Source organism: Bombina bombina, chromosome 4 (assembly GCF_027579735.1).
Source record: "Bombina bombina isolate aBomBom1 chromosome 4, aBomBom1.pri, whole genome shotgun sequence".
Lineage (NCBI taxonomy): Eukaryota > Metazoa > Chordata > Amphibia > Anura > Bombinatoridae > Bombina > Bombina bombina.
Genome location: NC_069502.1, coordinates 297,029,506 through 297,050,301, shown reverse-complemented (window position 1 = coordinate 297,050,301; position 20,796 = coordinate 297,029,506).

The following is a 20,796-nucleotide window of genomic DNA, read 5'->3' as shown; positions in this document are numbered from 1 at the left end:
ATAAATGTTGCACTCTATATACTAAGCTGCTGATGCAGCATTGGAGTCCTTACAGTGCAGGCTCACTGAGAGGTTTCTGAGTAAAAATAGCCTGTACTGGTTTGTCTGGGGTGCTTAACATGACATACTCTCATACGATTGGTTGCAAGAGAGTAAATGGCAGGAAATGCAGGCAGTAGAAGCTGCTCGTCCTTTGACTACTCTCTCTGAAGGGGTTTGAGCACGTTCCCTAGCTAGAAACCTTGTCCATCTGCTATTTAGCAAATTTAGACCCTCCATCTTTTTCTCAATAGCTCTATCTTTTACTTTCTCTTCCTTTTTATCTGGAATTCTCCTTCACTCACTTTCTCCTCCCCACTCTTCAAATGAGCCAATAGGATTTAAGTAGTTCTCATCCTATTGGCTGATTTGAATTTTTCAGTCAATACGCGGCCTCCTTCGCTCTGCACTGCCTTCTCCCTGGATGAAGATAGAAGAGGTCCCTGCACTGGATGAAGATGTCGCCGCCTGGAAGAAGACCTTCACCGCCAGAGTTCAGGAATGGTGAGTACATATTTCGGGTTTAGCTTTCTTTAATTTTTTGCAGTGTTTTTTTTTTTTTTTAGATTAGGGATTTAGATTAGGGAGCTGCAAAAGATCTGATTGCCCTTTAAAGGGAAATGCCCATACAAATGCCCCTTTAGGGGCAATGGGTATCTTAGAATTTTTTAGTGTTAGTTTTTTTTAATTTTGTGGTTTTGGTGTGGGTTGGTAGGTTTACTGTTAGGGGTTTATTTGTATTTTTTAAGTTAAAGAACTATTTAACTTAGGGCAATGCCCTACAAAAGGCCATTTTAAGGACTATTGGTAACTTAGTATTAGATTAGGGGGTGTTTTTATTTAGAGGGTGTTTATTTTTATAGGGGTATTAGATTAGGTTTAATTTTTATATTTTTTATAATTTGTTTTATTTTTTTCTGTAATTTTAGACTTTTTTTATTTTTTGTAATTTTAGATTTATTTTAATTTTTTTTAACTAATGTTAAGATTTTATATTTTAATTTTAACTTAGATTTTTTTTATTTTATGTAATTGGGGTTAATTTAAGGGGTGTTAGGTTAGGGGACTTAGTGGTTAAATTAGTTATTTGCTTTGTGGGGGAATGGCGGTTTAGGGGTTAATAGTTTAATTAGGTTATTGCATTGTGGGGTGGCGGTTTAGGGGTTAATATGTTTATTTTATTAGTAGCGATGTGGGGGCAGCGGTTTAGGGTTTAATAGGTTTATTTTATTAGCAGCGATGTGGGGGGGCTGTGGTTTAGGGGTTAATAGGTTTATTATAGCAGTAGCGAAGTGGGGGGCCAGTGGTTTAGGGGTTAATAGGTTAATTTAGTGTTGGCTATGTCGGGGTCGGTAGATAAGGGGTTAATAGGTTTAATATAGTATTTGCGATGCTGGGGGGTGGCGGTTTAGGGGTTAATAGGTAGTTTAGAGGTGTTAGTGTACTTTGTAACATTTTAGTTATGAGTTTTGTGAAACATTTTTGTTTTGCAAAATCCATAACTACTGGTCTCATATAGCGGAATGGATTGTGGCGGTATAAGCTAGCGTTATAGTCGGATCGCACAACCTCTAATACAGGCTCAATGAAATCCCGCACTCAAAAGTAATTTTTTGAGTGCGGAAAAAAGAGTTGTGTAAAGGCTAAAATGCTAGTGGTATAGCCGTACCGCCACAACTTTTAATACGGGAGACCTGCATATTCCGCACGCAATGGTCAATTTTTCAGTGGTATAGTCGTACCGCACAACTTGTAATTTTGCTGTTTGCAATTTCTTTGCTAATTATTTCTCTTGATCAATAGCTATCTTTTTCTTTATTGATCTGCCCTTTTTCTCTCTCTCTGATCTCTTCTATCTACCTATTTCTAATCTTTTTTTTTTTTCTGTAAGTTTCTTATTATTTATTAATAATTTATTAATTTTCACCCTGTCTTTCGTGGTTTGGTTATCTTTTTCTTACTGAGTGTTTTTCCGCTTATTTCCCTTCTAGTTAATACATTAATATTTCCTTATAAGCATAAAAAGAGAGAGTAGATTGCACAAATAAGTGCAGTCTAAAAGTCTAGGGAATGCAGCACATATAAGACTAAATAATGTGAGAAAAAGTAACAGATACATTTCAATTAGTGCAAAAAATACTCTAATACATTTATTAATATGAACATGTATTAACTGAAAAAACACACAAACACACACATACATGTCAGGGGTGCCCCTCTTTTTTGTTTCATTAATATTTCCTCTCTTTCTTTTTTCATTTTCTTTCACTTTCTCTTTTTCCATACAAATCTTTTTCTCTCGGTTTTACATTCTATTACAGGTACAAATTCCCAAATCTGGAATTCCAAAATCCAAACTTATATTGAAATTATTAAACATTACTTTTTCCCCTACCTGTAAGTCTAATTCTTCTCTGTTTGTGTCTTTGGTTTGGTTTTTGTGTTCTAAAATGCCTAATTGTCTATATTTATTTAAAACAATAACTATTACCTTCCTGATTTCAGTACTGTACTATCTTTTGATTGTACTATATATACAAAAATATTAAAAATATATTTAAAACTACCTCTAGGTTGCTTATATAAGCAGTACTATGACATGTTAATATTGGCTAAATGACATAATACTGTTGTTAGCACTTGGTTCCATCCCCTCTCCAAACTGTCCCATTTTAGAGATGCAAATATTCCAAAATCTTAACTGTTCCAAAATCCAGTGCTTGATATTTGACACACCTTCCAATCTAAAACAACTCCATTATATTTCTCCTATTTTAGCACTCCAATGTCTTCTGCCCTTTGTATTTACACAATTGATATAGTTCAATGTCTGTGTGTCATGTAGGTTTGCAGTACTTCTTTCTTTTTTCTCTCTTAAGGATTCCATATTTGTAGTTTGTATACACATACTGTATATTATTATTATTATTATTATTATTATTATTATTATTATTATTATTATTATTATACTAAAAGCACTGCATAAACTTCTCAGTTTACTGTGACCCATCTTTTATGGTATTATAATTTATCAAAAAAACACTTATTTTATCATTCACTCATGATTTTCTTAATCACTTGATGCATTGTTGAGCACCACACTAAACTCAATGTGTAGACAATAATGCTTCCTTCCCCATTGCATTAGCAGGAATTTCCTTATTAGAAGAGTTGTGGCAGGTAGGAGGGCAATAAAATACCACTAATTGATAACTTCTAACTCTGCCCTTTTAAATCACATGTAAGATGTAATAACAGAAAAAATGTGCAGCAAAACTTTAAATTCTGATTACCCTGAGGGAAGGACAGGGGTTTTAAAGGATCCCATATCTCCCACCCTCTGTTTGTGCTAGAGGGATAACACCCTCTTTAATATGAGGAATCAATTGTTACAGTAGGCTGATCACTGTAAAACATTTTTTTAGTGATGGGGGAAAGGTGTGAATATACAACTGCTATCAATCCCTGTGATTTAATTAGAGTGTTGTGAAACCCTTCATGTGAAAGAGGAAATACCCCTATTTTACATGAGGATTTCACACACCCTTCTAATTTTGCAGTTGATCAAAGACGTGGTAACTCTGATCACCTGCACCAAAAATACATCCATGCAGTCTTTATTGAGGATGAAGGGCAATTTTAGATGCCCTATCCCCCCATTAAAACACAGATATGTATGAGACCATTTTGCAAGCATGTGTCCAAAGTATTACAGCTATTATTGTTTTTCCACTTTGCTAGTGGTTTGCGATGCATGTGTGCGTTATTCTCTATTAGGCATGCCCACTAACAAAACTGTGGAAATATAGGTAAAGTAATGCTGAACGAATTTTCGACCTTGATCTCACCCTCATAACAAGATGACATCTATAAACATAGTCCATTGTCTAAGAGTAAAAAAACTATTTGTGAAACTATCTTGCAGTGAAAAACATGTTGCAATATCACAGCCTGAAATTGTGGGATTAAAAATTATATATATATTATATATTTGTACCCACCCTTCAACACATCCACTAAATTGTGAATCATTCTCCATTATAATCAAGGGGGCATCATCTATGAAGAATATTGGCATCATAAAAATGCTTTCAAAACATTACAGAACAAATTCATCAAAATGAAGAAAAAAAAAAAAACGGAAAATAAAACTTCCTCTATATGCGCAACTGTGAGACAAGGTTATTTACAAGGGCAATAGAGTTCTTATAAATTCTTATCAGAAAGGTAATACCTTTGTGAGAGCTTTAATAACCACAATCTAGAGTAAGGCTCACCTTTATAAGTGTACTTTATTAGAGAAGCTCCATGTAGGCTGCTGAGTAATCTTCAGGATGCTCACAGGAAAACAAACCAGGAATAAAACGAAGTCAAATTTCTTAAGCATCCTGTGATAAAAGTAAAAATGAAGCAATCAGCAGGAGACCATGCAGAAACATAACCAGGGTACTTGTAACTTAAACAATCCAGTAACAGGATGTCAGGATGTCCTAATATACAGTATGTTCTATATATATATATACACACACACACACACTACATACAGTATCATAAATTTAGAAGAAATTCATCAAGTTATAAAAATCTGATTAACAGTATGAATTTAAAGGGTAATGGGAAATTACAACTGCAATGGTATGTAATGGGGGGGGGGGGCACAAAGTGTATCCTCATCTGTGTGGCCTAAAATCCTAGTACCAGCCCTGGTGCCCCCTCAAAAAATATTGATATGATCATACGCTTTAAAAATAATAAATAAAATAATGAATTGTTATGTAATACTGCATGCTGGGGGCGGAGTTAGCTGCCGAACTGTGAGGTTGCATCACGCATCTGCCAGGAGCTCTGTGTCTTAACCTCTTATTTGGAATTGAAAGTTAATTAGAGACTTTTCTGACTTGTCTTTAACCCTATTAATTTTACCTAACTATCGTAAGTTACTCATTTTCTTAAACAATAGACCATGATAAGAATATGATTGCATCATATAAATATGTCTATAAATTGCTACTGGCTTCTATCAACGCCTCAAAAGTGCACTGTGATCTTAGGCTGGGCCTAAGATCACAGTGCATTTTTGAGGCGTCGATAGAAGCCGGTAGCCATTTATAGACTTATATTTATATGATACAATCATATTCTTATAGGTTCACAGTACATAGGTTGTATTAGGTAGCCTGATATCCGTTAGTTATTGCAAAACAAGTATAGCTAAATCTAATCTACAAATGTACCAAAAAACCTAGTATCCTCACTACTATTGCAAACAAAGGGGTTAATTGCATTGGGGGGTTTGGGGTGCATGGCTGATTAAGGGACATGACTGAGATTTGAGAATGAGTTTAAGGGTTTTGGATCATGGTGATTAAGGGGTGAATTGTTTTTAAGGAGCTATTGCACTGGGGGTCTCAAGTTTAATGGCTTTGTTTTAGTGCACTGCATAGGATTTAGACTTTCTTTTACCTAGTGATTTAGCACATATTCTCCAAATGTTAATGTGGGGGATAAGCAAGACAGAAGCTACACTTTCCTGCAGCATATGTAGGTCTGCTCTTAATTTGACTCTCATAAATGCTTTGTAACTGCATGCCCCCTCGTGAAAAAAAATTCCCCCCCATTTCATTCATTCTGGAGCCGACCCTGTGCCGCGTGCTTTAGGGTGGAGGAGGAACTTATACTGGCACTGACTGCTGGCACCTTAGAGGGAAAGGAAACGGTGCTGCTGGTCCCTCCTAAGTGGTGGATCTCCAGGGTTCGGTGACCGCAAATGGTTTATGCAACATTTGGGACCCTGGAAGTTCCATCACTTTTAAAATGTAAAATAGTAAGCCTGGGGGGCACATCATTCCATTTGGGTGGGCATTGCCCCCCAATTCCCCCCCCCCTAGGAGCCGACCCTGTGTATTGGGCACTTGATACAGCTATATATGTTAGTGTCAGGAATGGCCACTAACTAAACTGGAAAATATAGGTAAAATGAAGTTCAATACATTTTGAACATGATCTTGCCTATACAATGAGACCCCTCAGCAAAAAAGTTTAAATATTTTTCGAAACCTTTTACTTCCTTAAAACCAATTTTCTCATTTTTGCATAACATATCATGGACTTTTTGTGCTGCCATATTCAAGAATGCCCAGTTCATATTTTAACATGCATGGTCAGTTTCAGTAAAATCTAAAAATCGTAAGAAAATTGCACTTTTAAACTATGAAGCATGTTTACAAACAAAACATTAGTTTATCTTAGTTTACAATTGCTATAAATTGTTTGGACAGTTTTAATAATGTCTTCCTACAAAACAATAGTAAAGGTTAATTGCACATTATGAATTAAGCTTAATTGATTAGTCTCAAAAACTGCTATCAAATATACATAGGCAGTCATTGTCAATAATAAAATAGTTTTTGGATGAAGTTCTCAGTTCTCATTGGTTGCTTGCTTATTTTTAGCTTCCAAGTTAATCTGGGAAGGCTGCAAAATAAGTTACATATAGGTTTTCATATGTTTACTAGCATCGGAAGACTAGATATTACAAAATTATCTTTCATGCATTTCAGGCCGCCAATCAATCAAAAATAAGTACTTTGCACATATTGGAATACCATTAGTATTAGAATCAACACAGAATAGTTTAGAGCAATTATATTTACAGTAACTTCAAAAAGACCTCTGTATTTTGATTAAAATAGTTAAGGACAAATAAAAAAAAATGGAAAAGACAAAAAATAAATTGATTATAATTTGTTTAAAATAAAGGCAAAGATATTAATAATTCACCTACTATATTAAGAGTCAATGTTTACTTTTTATTCATTTTAAACCTTTACTAAATGAATACTCTCAGTAAATGTTTGTTGGTTTTCCAATACAGCTGCATGTTTTTATTGTGTATAGAATACATTATTGGTTTTCTTTTTTACGTATACAGAACACAGTCTCCTATTTAATTGATTTTGGCAGATCAGCCAGTTTTCCAATTTGAAGCATTGTCTAGTCAGATTAGACTAATTGACCCTGGAAATAATTGTTTTCATTTCAATAAAATCTGCTGAATATTTTTCTTGAATGTTGGCATATCAATATAATTATACCTTTGTTACTAATATATATTCTCATGTGGTCACGCATTGTTAGGTCCATAATTCAAATGTAACCTGACATCTTGTTCCAAATACAAAACAAAATAAAATACTGGTGCACAATGACCTATTTAAAAATAATGACCATTTATGTTTGTGTTATTACATGCAGAAATAATGATAAAAGATTAGAAGGAAATTGCACTCAATATTATCATATTAACCATTTTTGAATGTTTTGTGATTTTCTTATTATATGCAAACACAATGGTTAAAGATTAAAGGGATATTGCACTCAAAATTGTTAATTATATATGTGAAATATTTTTTTTTGATCATGCCGAAAGTATTTTTAGCTGTAAAATAAAGCAGTATCACAGGTGTACTTCCTAATAATGGTAAATAACTGGAAAGGACAATAATGGATAGAAAAGATCTATTGGTTAAGAGGCACACTCCTCTGCAAAAATGGTAGTAAAAAATTGGTTAATACAGTTCTGGATCATAAATATTTAACAACAACAAATACATTTTGAAATCTCATCCTTGTTAAAATAAAGAAAAAATATTGCAATGTCCTTTTGATTTATTCAGATGAATGCAGTTTAGCAAACTCCAGTTTTTTTTAATGGTTTTAAGATTTTCCTGTAATTTTTGTTTGCATAGCTAGTAGTTAGATATTTACTTGCCCATATAACATTACTACCATAATACCCATATAACATTACTAACATATACTAAGATAGTAGGTTAAGTAGTACTAATGGTAAGTACCTATAGATGCCAAAAATATTTTTGTAATCAACAAGCACCTGTTAGGGGGGCAATAAAGCACTAAAGAGACTCATAGCAAAATGAGTTACAAAGTCTGTAACAAAAAAGAGTGCTTTACCCCTACAATTATATAGGATTTTTTTTTACTGAATAATACAGGAACAATTTTTAACCATTCATACTTTGGGGCCTATCTATCAAGCTCCGAATGGAGCTTGATGCCCCGTGTTTCTGGCAAGCCTGCAGGCTCGCCAGAAACAGCAGTTATAAAGCAGCGGTCACAAAGACCGCTGCTCCATAACCCTGTCCGCCTGCTCTGAGTAGGTGGACATATATCGCCAGAATTCAACCCAATCGAGTACGATCGGGTTGATTGACACCACCCTGCTGGCGGCCGCGAGTCAGTAGTGAATACGGAGAGCGTATTGCTCTCCGCATTCAGCAAGGTCTTGTGGACCTGATCCGCACTGTCGGATCAGGTCCGCAAGACCTTTGTTAAATAGAGGCCTTTATCTTTATTGGTTTAACTATTCAATCATAAATGCTTAAAAACACTTAAACTCTCTAGATATCAATATATAGCATAGGTGTGTAAATAATACCTCAGAGAATCATGTATCTAGATGTGAAACATTGTTCTTGGTTTGTATAATATCAAGCAGTCAGATACAAACAATATCTTTTGTAGCTGCCTATTAATAAATTCATAAATAATGCTGTAACAAGAGGACCTGTTAATATGTGGGATGTCAGATTATGAGATTAAAGCTATCTAGCTAATACTCTATCTGTAATTATAAAATACTTGCTTGCACAGTTAACTTTAGCACAGCTGTTCAGTGTAATAGATTCTGTCTGCTTAAGCCCTGTCTATAGCGGGGGCTGGATTAACGTTTAACTGACTTGTTTCACTATCATAACTATCATATCATAACTATCTGGTTTACAACAAAAATATGTCAGCTAAGTTTATTTTACCAGCCTTTAGACCACCTAACTAGGAACATTGGAAAGACCCCACATATCCTAATGCTGTGTAGAAGTATCCCTTTTATTTACTATTTTTTTCTCGTTGATTTCTGTAAGGAGTAAATATATCTATTGAACATTGTAGCATACCATTTTGCTGTATTATGCATATACCTTAAAATAGTACCCCAAACCTGTTCAGTTAATGTTAAGGTATTGAACTCTTTTAGAAACATCAAACTGTATGAGCTATATTACAAGAGGCTTGACTGGGTGGGAATATTATTTTTCCCTCAGTTGACCTAATCTGCAACAAACATATAGACATATCAGAACTAAGCCATCTATTTGAGGTCCTTTTCTTTGCTAAATAATATCTATCATGGACCTGCTGCCTATGGCCGTGACATCAGGAAAAGAGAGAACCCTGGATTAATATTCTGTACTCAGGCTTAGCAAGGATTTATATAGTGACAGAATGATGCCTTCCTCCCTTGCACCAATGCCTCTTTTAATACATGCTAGTATCATAGTAGACTTAGACGCTGCTGCCCTGCATTTTTCACCCATCCTTAGCTTGTTATCTATTACTACTCCCTCTGTTTCACTAAGTCTAGTCCCATTTAAATAAAACCTTGCCTGCTTATTTTTACTTTCAAAATGTAGAACCTTGCATTTTCTGGTATTAAATCTAATTTTCCATTTACCTGCCCATACTTCTAATTTTTGCAGATCCTCTTGTAACGCAAGTTCATCCTGCTCACACCTAATGTCTTTACTTAACTTAGTATCATCTGCTTCAAGTCATTAATAAAAAATATTAAAAAGAACAGGGCCCAGTACTCATCCCTGGGGGACTCCACTAATTACCTTTGTTCAATCTGAGTATGATCCATTTACTACTACTTGTTGCTCCCTGTCTTTTATCCAGTTATTTATCTATGAGCTAACATGTTCAGCTATTCCCAGACCCTTAATTTTATACATTAATTGCTCATGTGGCACTGTATAAAAAGCAAAATCTAAGTATATTACATAAACTGATTCACCTTTATCTATATTTTTACTTCCTTCCTTGTAGAATCTAATTAGATTAGTTTGACATGATCTATTTCTCATAAAACCATGATGATTTTAATTAATAATCTTGTTTATACGTATATACTCATCAATATAATCCCTTATAATCCCTTCACGGATCTTCCCCACTATTGATGTCAGTCTAACTGGTCTTTAGCTTCCTGGATCAGCCCTGCTTCCCTTTTTGAAGAGTGGCATCACATAAGTTTTACGCCAGTCCTGGGGTACTATGCCTGAGGAAAATGAGTCTTGAAAAATTAAGAGTAGAGTTTTGTCTATAACAGTGCTAAATTCCCATAAAACCCTTGGGTCTATTCCATCTAGGCCTGGAGTTTTATTTACCTTAATATTATCCATTTTTTTCTGATATCCTCTAGACATAACCAAGTTAATGGTATGGGCTTGTATGTTCTAGTTTGTTTCAAAATATCCTCCATTGGTTCCTCTCTTATGTATACAGAAGAAAAGAATTGTTTTAGTACCTAAGCCTTCTCCCTGTCACTGTTAATCATGCAATTCACAGACATATCAAAAGAGAGAATTACACAGAGGAGGAAAAACACCAGAAAGCAGTGAATAGTATTACAGATGTACAGGGACTCTATTCACATACCATTATAGAGTTACAATGGGAAGGAAAAACACCAGGAAGCAGTGAATACTGTCACAGATGTACAGGGACTCTATTCACATACCATTATAGAGTTACAATGGGAAGGAAAAACACCAGAAAGCAGTGAATACTGTCACAGATGTACAGGGACTCTATTCACATACCATAATAGAGTTAAACAGGGAAGGAAAAACACCAGAAAGCAGTGAATACTGTCACAGATGTACAGGGACTCTATGCACATACCATAAGAGAGTTACAAAGGGAAGGAAAAACACCAGAAAGCAGTGAATACTGTCACAGATGTACAGGGACTCTATTCACATACCATAAGAGAGTTACACAGGGAAGGAAACACACCAGAAAGCAGTGAATAGTATTACAGATGTGCAGGGACTCTATTCACATACCATAAGAGAGTTACAAAGGGAAGGAAAAACACCAGAAAGCAGTGAATACTGTCATAGATGTACAGGGACTCTATTCACATACCATAAGAGAGTTACACAGGGAAGGAAAAACACCAGAAAGCAGTGAATAGTATTACAGATGTACAGGGACTCTATTCACATACCATAGGAGAGTTAGACAGGGAAGGAAAAACACCAGAAAGCAGTGAATACTGTCACAGATGTACAGGGACTCTATTCACATACCATAATAGAGGTACACGGAAGGAAAAACACCAGAAAGCAGTGAATACTGTCACATATGTACAGGGACTCTATTCACATACCATAAGAGAGTTACACAGGGAAGGAAAAACACCAGAAAGCAGTGAATGTTATTACAGATGTACAGGGACTCTATTCACATACCATAAGAGAGTTACACAGGGAAGGAAAAACACCAGAAAGCAGTGAATAGTATTACAGATGTACAGGGACTCTATTCACATACCATAATAGAGTTACACAGGGAAGGAAAAACACCAGAAAGCAGTGAATAGTATTACAGATGTACAGGGACTCTAATCACAATATTTTGTTGAAAAGCAGGAATGTAAGTTCAGGATGTATCTAGAGCACTATTTGGCAGCAGTTTTGCAAGAATGTTATTCATTTGCAAAAGCACTAGATGGCAGCGTTTTTTCCAGCCATGTAGTGCTCCATACACCTACCTAGGTATCTCTTCAACAAAAATACCATGGAAAAAAATGATAATAGGAAATACATTGGAAAGTTTTTTCTTATTATTATTACATGCCCTGTCTTAATCATGCAAGACAATTGTTGTTTTTTCCTATCCCTTTAAAGGTCAAACTTTGGCCTCTGGCCTGAACAAAATCCAAGAACTGAAGATTAATGCAAGCTTAAAGGGACAGTATACACTCGTTTTTATATAACTGCGTGTAATAGACACTATTATAAAGAATAAGATGCACAGATACTGATATAAAAATCCAGTATAAAACTGTTTAAAAACTAACTTAGAAGCTCTCAGTTTAGCTTTGTTGAAAAGGTAGCTGGAAAGCCCACTGCAAGTGGGAAATAAGATACTCCCCCCTCCCCCTTCTTTTGCATATGAAAAGACCCTTTACACAAACAGGAGCAAGCTGGAGAAGGTAGCTGACGGTATTCACATAAAACTTTGGGGCTTGGTTAGGAGTCTGAAAATCAGAGCAATGTTATTTAAAAATATTTTTTTTAAAAAACTTCATGGGCTATATAAATAGATCATCTACAAAACATTTATGCAAAGAAAAAATTAGTGTATAATGTCCCTTTAAATCAAATGAAAATAAATCATTTTAACCTTTTTAAATCCTGCATGATGAAAATCAAGTCTCATTTTATTTTTAATATTAATGTAGAAAAGTATTAATAATATATAATGCTTAAAAAAAAGTGTTGAGCTTGAGTACTTTTTTTCTAGCAAAAATAAAATGTCCAACTTCCTAAAAGTAAAAAATAGTTATCAATAGTTATTCTATTATTAAGGGTAATTAAAGCCAAAATCTGAATGCATTAGTAATAGGCTGTTGCAACAGAGGACTGTATGTAAGACAGAATATATAAACTGAAGCTATTAAAATATCCTTATTTGACTCAACCTGCATAACAAAGATAACATTTCCACATTAAATTTGTACACATTTTAATATACCTATAAATATAGATCTACAAACACTGGAGTCGTAACTAAATAAATAAACCAATAAAGGGACAATCTGATTTTTTTTAATGGAAAATTTAAACCAAATTATATACTTTAAGTTCTTTTGATCTTTGTAAAAATGTAAATGTATCATTACATAACTGTTTAAATCATTTTAATGTATTTTGTTTAGAAATAAATCTAATTATGACAGTTAAAGGGATATGAAACATCTATTTTTTTCTTTCATTATTCATCTAATTTATCTATTATCAATTTGTCTTCGTACTCTTGTATTTTTTTATTTGAAAAGCAGAAATGTAAGCTTAGGAGCTGGCCCATTTTTGGTTCAGAACCTGGGTAGTGCTTGCTGATTGGTGACTAAATAAAATAAAGATACCAAGAGAACAAAGACAAATTGATAATAGGAGTAAATTAGAAAGTTGCTTGAAATTGCATCCTCTATCTGAATCATAAAATAAATATTTGAGTTTCACATCCCTTTAAGCATTCTGCAGAAGTTATTGGTCAATAGACACAGAGAAAGACAAACATGCAGCCATATAGACCATCAATCATTTTCTAAAATTCTATTTTTTTATTTCGTTTATACATCATATGCTCTTCTAATTTCAGCATGGGAAATAGTATACATTGAGGCATATTGGAGGATAATATTTTCCGTTTTTTTCTGTTTCCTGATTAACTTTTAGTTAGTAAAGAATTAAACAGATAATCCCTGTAACAAACTTATATGGGAAATGAATTTTAGAAATTAAATGCATCTATGAATGTATGTATATATAGCATGTTTGGATGATAGATTAGATATATAGATATGATAGATAGATAGATACAGGGATAAAGTCGAGCGGGAACGCATGGAAACGGAGTTCCTGCACTATTTTTGCAGGAGGAACTAAGTTCCTTCTGGGCAGGGAACAGAAATACTTCAGGAAACACTGCTTCTGCTGTTGGTGGTGAGAGGAGCTGGAGCACAGTCCGGTTAGAGGGATAGTGAGATCCTCTAGTAATGGGCAGTAACACTTCCTACAATACACTAAATGCAAGCCTGTTAGCGGTCCTACTGTATGATCACCCCGCAATGTGTGTAACACATGGTGCTTACATTTCAGTGTGGCTTGCTCTGGGGTTATTTAGCTTCCCTCAGCAGAAATAGGACAATTGCACCTTAAGTGGGTGAGACTCTGTGACAGAGGAGGAGTCTCAGGCCCAAAGGCAACAATTCAAACCTTCATTGGTTTTAATTTGCTTTCTTTAACCAAAGTGTATAGATTATATACATATAAATACAGTGTGGGTATATATTTAAAATAATATTAATTGTGAGTGGGGTGCAAGTCTTGGTGAGTCCCCACACTTTTTCTTGTAGGACTTGACCCCTGGATAGATAAATAGATAGATAGATTATATAGATATAATATAAATAATATTATATAACATATGTGTGTGGGTATGCACCATGGAATTTAGCTATTACTAGTAGAAAATAAAAAAAGATTTGATTAAAAAAAAATCAGGTTTAACTAATAATACACAACAGTAACTAGCATTTACTATGATTTGAATTATAACACCTAGTTGTCACTAAAGTAATGTTGGGGAAAACTAATTTTATCTGTTCTAAGTCACTCGTAGCTTTTATATCCTTATCAACTAGCAACAAATTGCAGTTTCTACTGCATCATTTATATTGGTTGATAATTTTACCACTGCAGCATAGTATATATCAATTAATATGACTCAGTGAAGTATATTAACGCATAATTAAAATGACAATCTAAGCAAGATATATGGTTGACCTTATTCTGCTTGATGATCGTGGCTGAAATTGATGCTGCTAAATCAGATTACTATGAGAGTTGTGCTCATATATTTAGGTCACCTTGAATTCCTTTTAAAAAGAGAAAAATAGGAGTGAACCTTTAATTTAGAGGTGTACATTAGTTCATCTTGGTTAGGTACTATAGTATCTGTGATGTTTTTATTAAACTTATATGCTTATTTCAGATAGTGTGTGAAGGACCATTTTTCATATTTTGCATTAAAAACATTCCATTACATCCTGCAGTAAATGTACATGCTAGGCACTCATTTATATGCAATATTTTAATGAAAAGATCATTCCACTACAAAGTATTGGGTTTATTCAACAAAGCCTTATATATAACATGAGAAAAAAATGTAAATGCATACAACAAACCAGTATAAAAAAAATAAATTTTTGTTTAGTGTTTGTTTGCATCAGCAGAAAAACTTTTCAGATAGTAATCTTTTGGTGAAATTAATTATTTACATTTATTACAAATATATTAGGGTATATCGAGGATTTAGGGCTTTAAGCCCAGTGTAGAAGTATACACTAAAAATCTTAAAATTACAAAAATAAAATGAACACTTTATTGAAAAAAGGACAACAACATTAATCTATTGTTAGGTAAAAGTAAGGGGAATGTCACATCCAATCATTCTATTCAATGTGAACCCAACACTAATTTAAAAACAAGACAAAGAAGGGGCCAGGTCGCTAATGGGGAGCGTGTGGGTATTAAGGTGTATTTAATATAGGGTTAACTTTGCTTAGCAAGTATTCAATACTGGTATTCCTATGCGCTCAAATGCATCCTCCTGCCTGCAAACTTCGAGGGAGTTACCCAGTCAGCCGATTCCTAGCTAGAAACCCTAAATAAGTGTCAACAACACATCTTACACACATAGTGTACTCATTTGTTATATATCATTATAGTTACAGACCATAATCATGTCCTATTGTAACAGAAACTAGCTCCAGTTCTTTTAATAGTGATATTATGCTAGATCACTATATCTATTATACCAACAGTCGTTATCATTAGTTAAAAACCACTGCTGATTAGGCTCAATTATTTGCCTCATATGCTGTTATCACAGTTTCATATGAATGTCACATCAACCACAGTTTAAACTATCTGTTAAGAACTTAGCAACTTATGGCTAGATTACCAGTTGTGCGTTAGGGTTAAAAAGCAGCATTGAGGTGCTTGCTTCGGCAGCACATATACTAAAAAAAAAAAAAAAAAAAAAAAAGCAGCATTGAGAGGTCCCAACGCTGCTTTTTTAACGCCCGCTGGTATTACGAGTCTTGCAGGTACAGGTGTACCGCTCACTTTTTGGCCAGAGTCGGAAATACCGCAAATCCACTTACATCAACTGCGTATCCTATATTTTCAATGGGACTTGTATAGCGCCGGTATTACGAGTCTGACAAAAAGTGAGCGGTAGAACCCTCTCCTGTCAAGACTGGTACCCCGCATTTAAAAGTCAGTTAGTTAATAGTTTTACACTACAACGCCGTAGCATAAAACTCTTAACTAAAGTGCTAAAAAGTACACTAACACCCATAAACTACATATTAACCCCTAAACCGAGACCCCTCCCCCACATCGCAAACACTAAAAAATGTTTTAACCCCTAATCTGCCGAACCGGACATTGCCGCCAATATAATAACTATATTAAGTATATGTATAGAAGGCCGAGCGCTAGTGTTTACAGCCTTATGCTCACTGACAGAAGTCCCCTAGTGGACTTGGGAGGTAGCTAAAAATGTGTGATAGAGTGAGCGCTAAAGAGCTTAAAAGGGCTGTGGGGGGGGGGGGGGGGGGTGTATTAAAATAGAAATTTATTACAGATATTAAAATTGGAAATATAATACAATATATTACATGCACATTAAAAAGTTATTACAGTCTACCTATATTCACCATGGATCCATGAGAACAAATGTAAAAAAATAAAGTAACAATAAAAATCTAAAATGAGAGATACAGTGTTACCTATATCTATATATCCAAATTGCCCTAAACAGCAAAATATTATCTTAGATCATTGGTATGTGTGATCTAAGAAATACGATTGAGCACGAATATTTGTATACAATATTCGAAGTATGAAAAACAGGTATTATTGTGATAATGTACGATACAAATGTGAATGAAATCGTAAATACAACATCAAATGGATACAGCTTGTGAATAAAATTGTAAATACAACATCAAATGAATAAAAACATCAAATGAATAAAAACAATTGTGATGCAGATCAAGTGACCGGATGATACCGGTTAAAGTGACCGGATGATACCGGTTAAATGTGAAAAAATGTGGAAAAAATGTGGAGAAACAATAGTCTCTGAAGATAAAATAGTCTTTATAACAAACACAATAGTTCAAAGTCCATGAGTGGGTATATGTGAAGAAGATCCTAGATGATTAACTCCAAAGAAAACTTGGATGATTAACTCCAATAACAAAAAATTACTTTCCAAAAATTTGTAAAAAATACTCAAAACTCTTCCAAAACTTTTCAAACTTGCAAAAATAACTCGAGTGACTGTGGTGTGAAGTTTAAAAAGGAAAAACATTTTTTGTGAAAAAATCAAGGGAAATTGCAATAGAGCAGCGTATAGGTCCAAAAATCCTCCTCCTAAATCTGTGGGTTAAAAGATATATACAATAGTGTAATAAACGTTTACATATGGTATAATGGAATTAGAAATGTGCTCACCAGTTTGTCGACGCATTTCGGCCCTCCTAGGCCTTTCTCAAGACAATACTGGTCTGTATGTCTCTGGGAGCTTTATACCCTAATACCATACATGATTGGCTCTCTTTTGGCGCCAAACAATCTGGGTCTGCCCTTTCCTGTTTTAGCCCAGTGTTTTATGGAAAATTGAGTTTTTCGTCTTCATTTAGTATTATTTAATGATGTTTTTATTGTTTGTTTTTTTCAGTAATTTGTGTCTGATACTTTCTTATGTATTCCTATTTGGTGGTGTCTCATGTTTGTCTGATTTGACATATATTAGGTGATATTCCTTAAGTATGTTAGCCCCACTTCCGGAGTGTCTAGTTCGCTATCTCTTCCGGTTCTTTCACCTGTGACTTCACATCCGGTATCGCTCTTGTTACTTCCGGTTTCGCTTTCTCCGGAAGTCTGTATTTACTCTTGTCCGGTTTTTGTTGTTGCCGGATGTTGATCTAAAAACTTTGATTTTACCTGAGAGATGTTATTCTACATGCCTATATGGTGGGTTTAAGTGTCCATCAATCTCGCAATATCGTGTGTAAGCGCTAGTGTTTCCATTCTTTTGCGCCTATATCAACACCCTTAGTATGTAGGTTTATGTTGATCTAAAAACTTTGATTTTACCTGAGATGTTACTGCATGTTCTACATGACTGTATGGTGGGTTTAAGTGTCCATCACATATCATAATTTCTTATATATGTACTAGTGTTTTCACTCTTTCGCGCCTCTGTCAAACACCCTTAGTGTATAGATATAGGTGTTATGTAATATGTATAATATAGGGGATCAGGGTTACGTAAATGCCTGAGTGTTTGGGATTTAGGATTTTAGAATTTATTAGGTCGTCTTTAAAGGAACTCGAAAAAGGGTCCTTTAAAGAATTCCTTAAAGTGTTCTATAGGATTTCTTTTCTAAAGGGTCTTTGGGGATTTAGTATCTACATATTAGAAAATATAAAAATATTTTGTGTGGATATATCCAGTTTAACTTTGGATTTTGGTTAAAACTTACTTAAAATTCACTTAAAAAATCACTTAAAAATTCCTTCCGAAAATAGAATATATTGTATGAGGTATATAAGTAACATAGACGTCTTTAAAAGGCATATGGGCGTGAGAATCTCCAATCTATTTAACCTATTGGGGTTGGCATATGTGTATGCAAATGGTTAGAGCCATTTTTTGGGGCCATTTTTTAGGTGATTGGGACATTTTGATTAAGATTGGTGGTCTGGTGGGTAGGTTTTTGTTGGTGTACTTGAGGGAAAAAACCTCTCTGGTATGTCTTGTATACTAGGTGCTTAGGTTGCAAGTGGAGGTAGTTATGGTATTTTCTCAATGCAAATGGTTCTTATTCTTTGGTTCTATAGTTCTAAGTTTCTTCTATCTATTGATGATTATTTAGAGAACTACACATATATGTGACGGATTCTGTATTTTAAACTATCAGTCTAGAGCGTGCAATCCAGCTAGTGGTGAAAACACATGCTTTTATTGGTATGCTTTTGTCTGGGTAGAGGAATTTTAGTATGTTTGTTTATTTATACATCATCCGCAACCTTTGCTGTCTAGTCTTTTTCGTAAGGACAGCAGAGGTGTGACAGATCTTCTTTGTGATTTAATCCTTTAGGGGAGAGGACAATCTAATGTAAAGATCCATTTAGATTCATTGAATAGCAGTTTTTTCTCATAAGTTCCTCCTTCGCCAATTCTTCTCTATCTTTTTGGATCCCAAAAAACGTAAAATCTTTTATGTTGCCTTTGTGGGTTATAGAGAAGTGTCTGTATAATGGTGTATCTTTAATCAGTTTCTCAATGCATAATATATGCTCTCTTATTCTGTCCTTTAGTGTCCTTGAAGTTTGTCCTACATATTGTAGGCCACATGTGCAGAATATTACATAGATGACTCCCTTGTCTTGGCACCTAATGAGGTTTTGTATCTTGTGTTCCTACCTCTTGTCATGTCCAAAGAATTTGTTTGTTTTTACTCATTTTTTAAAGGCCTTGCAGTTCGGGCATGGGAAAAAACCTTTAATCGCTTTTCCCTGATAGTCTGTAATGGCTCTTTTTTTGTTCTTTAGGACTGTTGGGGCCAATATACCTTTTAGGTTATCGGTCTTCCTATATATGAATCTCGGTTGGGGGATCAATTTTTCACCGATCACATCATCTTCTTTTAGGATGTCCCAGTGCTTCCTGATGATTTTTTCCAATATGTGTCTATTAGAGCTGTATTCTGTTATCATCGGTACATTTATTATACCATCTTCTTGTGCTATTGTTGTTCTTGTCTTGTACTTTAGCAAGCTGTTTCTGTCAGTCTTTTCCACTTCATCTATCTTTTCCATCAGATGTTCTTCCTTGTACCCCCTCTCTAGGAACCTTTCTTTTAGTATGTCTGCTTGTTCGACCTATTTGCTTGGATTAGAACAGTTTTTTCTTACTCGTAAGAGTTGTCCTTTAGGGATGTTAGCCTTCCAGGTAGGGTGGTGGCAGCTCATACTATGAATGTAATTGTTACAATCTACTTTCTTAAAATAGGTAGATGTTTCAATTTTGCCATTTTTCACCTCTATTGTGAGATCGAGAAAGTTTATTTTATTATAACTGTATTCAAACGTGAACTTGAGATTTCTCATATTTTTATTCATCACGTCAATGGTGTATATTAAATCTTCAATTGACCCTTTCCCAGATGATAAGAATATCGTCTATGTATCTTGAGTATAGGACCAGGGTCCGCGCCTGCTGGGCATGATTCCCACAATATTTGTTCCCAGTGGCCCATGTATAAATTGGCAATAGCTAGGCGCGAACCTGGTCCCCTTGCCGTTCCACAAATTTGTCTGAAGAATATGTTTTTTTACAAAAATAATTGTGGCTCAGAATGTATTTTTATGCTCTCCAATATAAAGAGACGTTGTCCATCAAGTATTCAGGATCTTTTAATAGAAAACGAGTCCACTGCTTCCATACCGCTTCATGTGGAATGCTCGTATAGAGCGATGTGACATCGCATGTTGCTAGTATGTATTGTTTTCATTCCCCATACTATCTTGTCCAATTATAGATAGTAACTTGGTGAAAAATTCTCTCAGGTATAGAATGGAAGCCTTGTGACAATATTTTTTGTAGGTTCCTATCCACATATTCTGAGGGTTGCTAGACAGGGACCCTATGCCTGAAATGATAGGTTTCCTGGTGGAATTTCTATGGACTTGTGGATCGTAGGTAATTTGATAAAAGACTGGAGTAATCCTGGAAGGTGACACCTTAATGTAGTTGGATTTCTTTTTCATTCAGGTTTCCCCATGTAGTTTTGGCTTCTGTTAGTAGAGTTTCCAATTCTGTTTTGTATCTTTCCACAGGGCTATTTCGAAGTCTTTCATAAGTCTTCTCATCATCTAGAATTCTCTTACATTTACTCTCATACCTTTCTTTGTCCATTACGACTATTCCGCCGCCTTTGTCAGCCGGCTTGATTATCAACTCATGATTTCTTTCTAGTTTTTTTATGGTACCCATTTGTGATCTCGTTAGATTGTGTTTAAT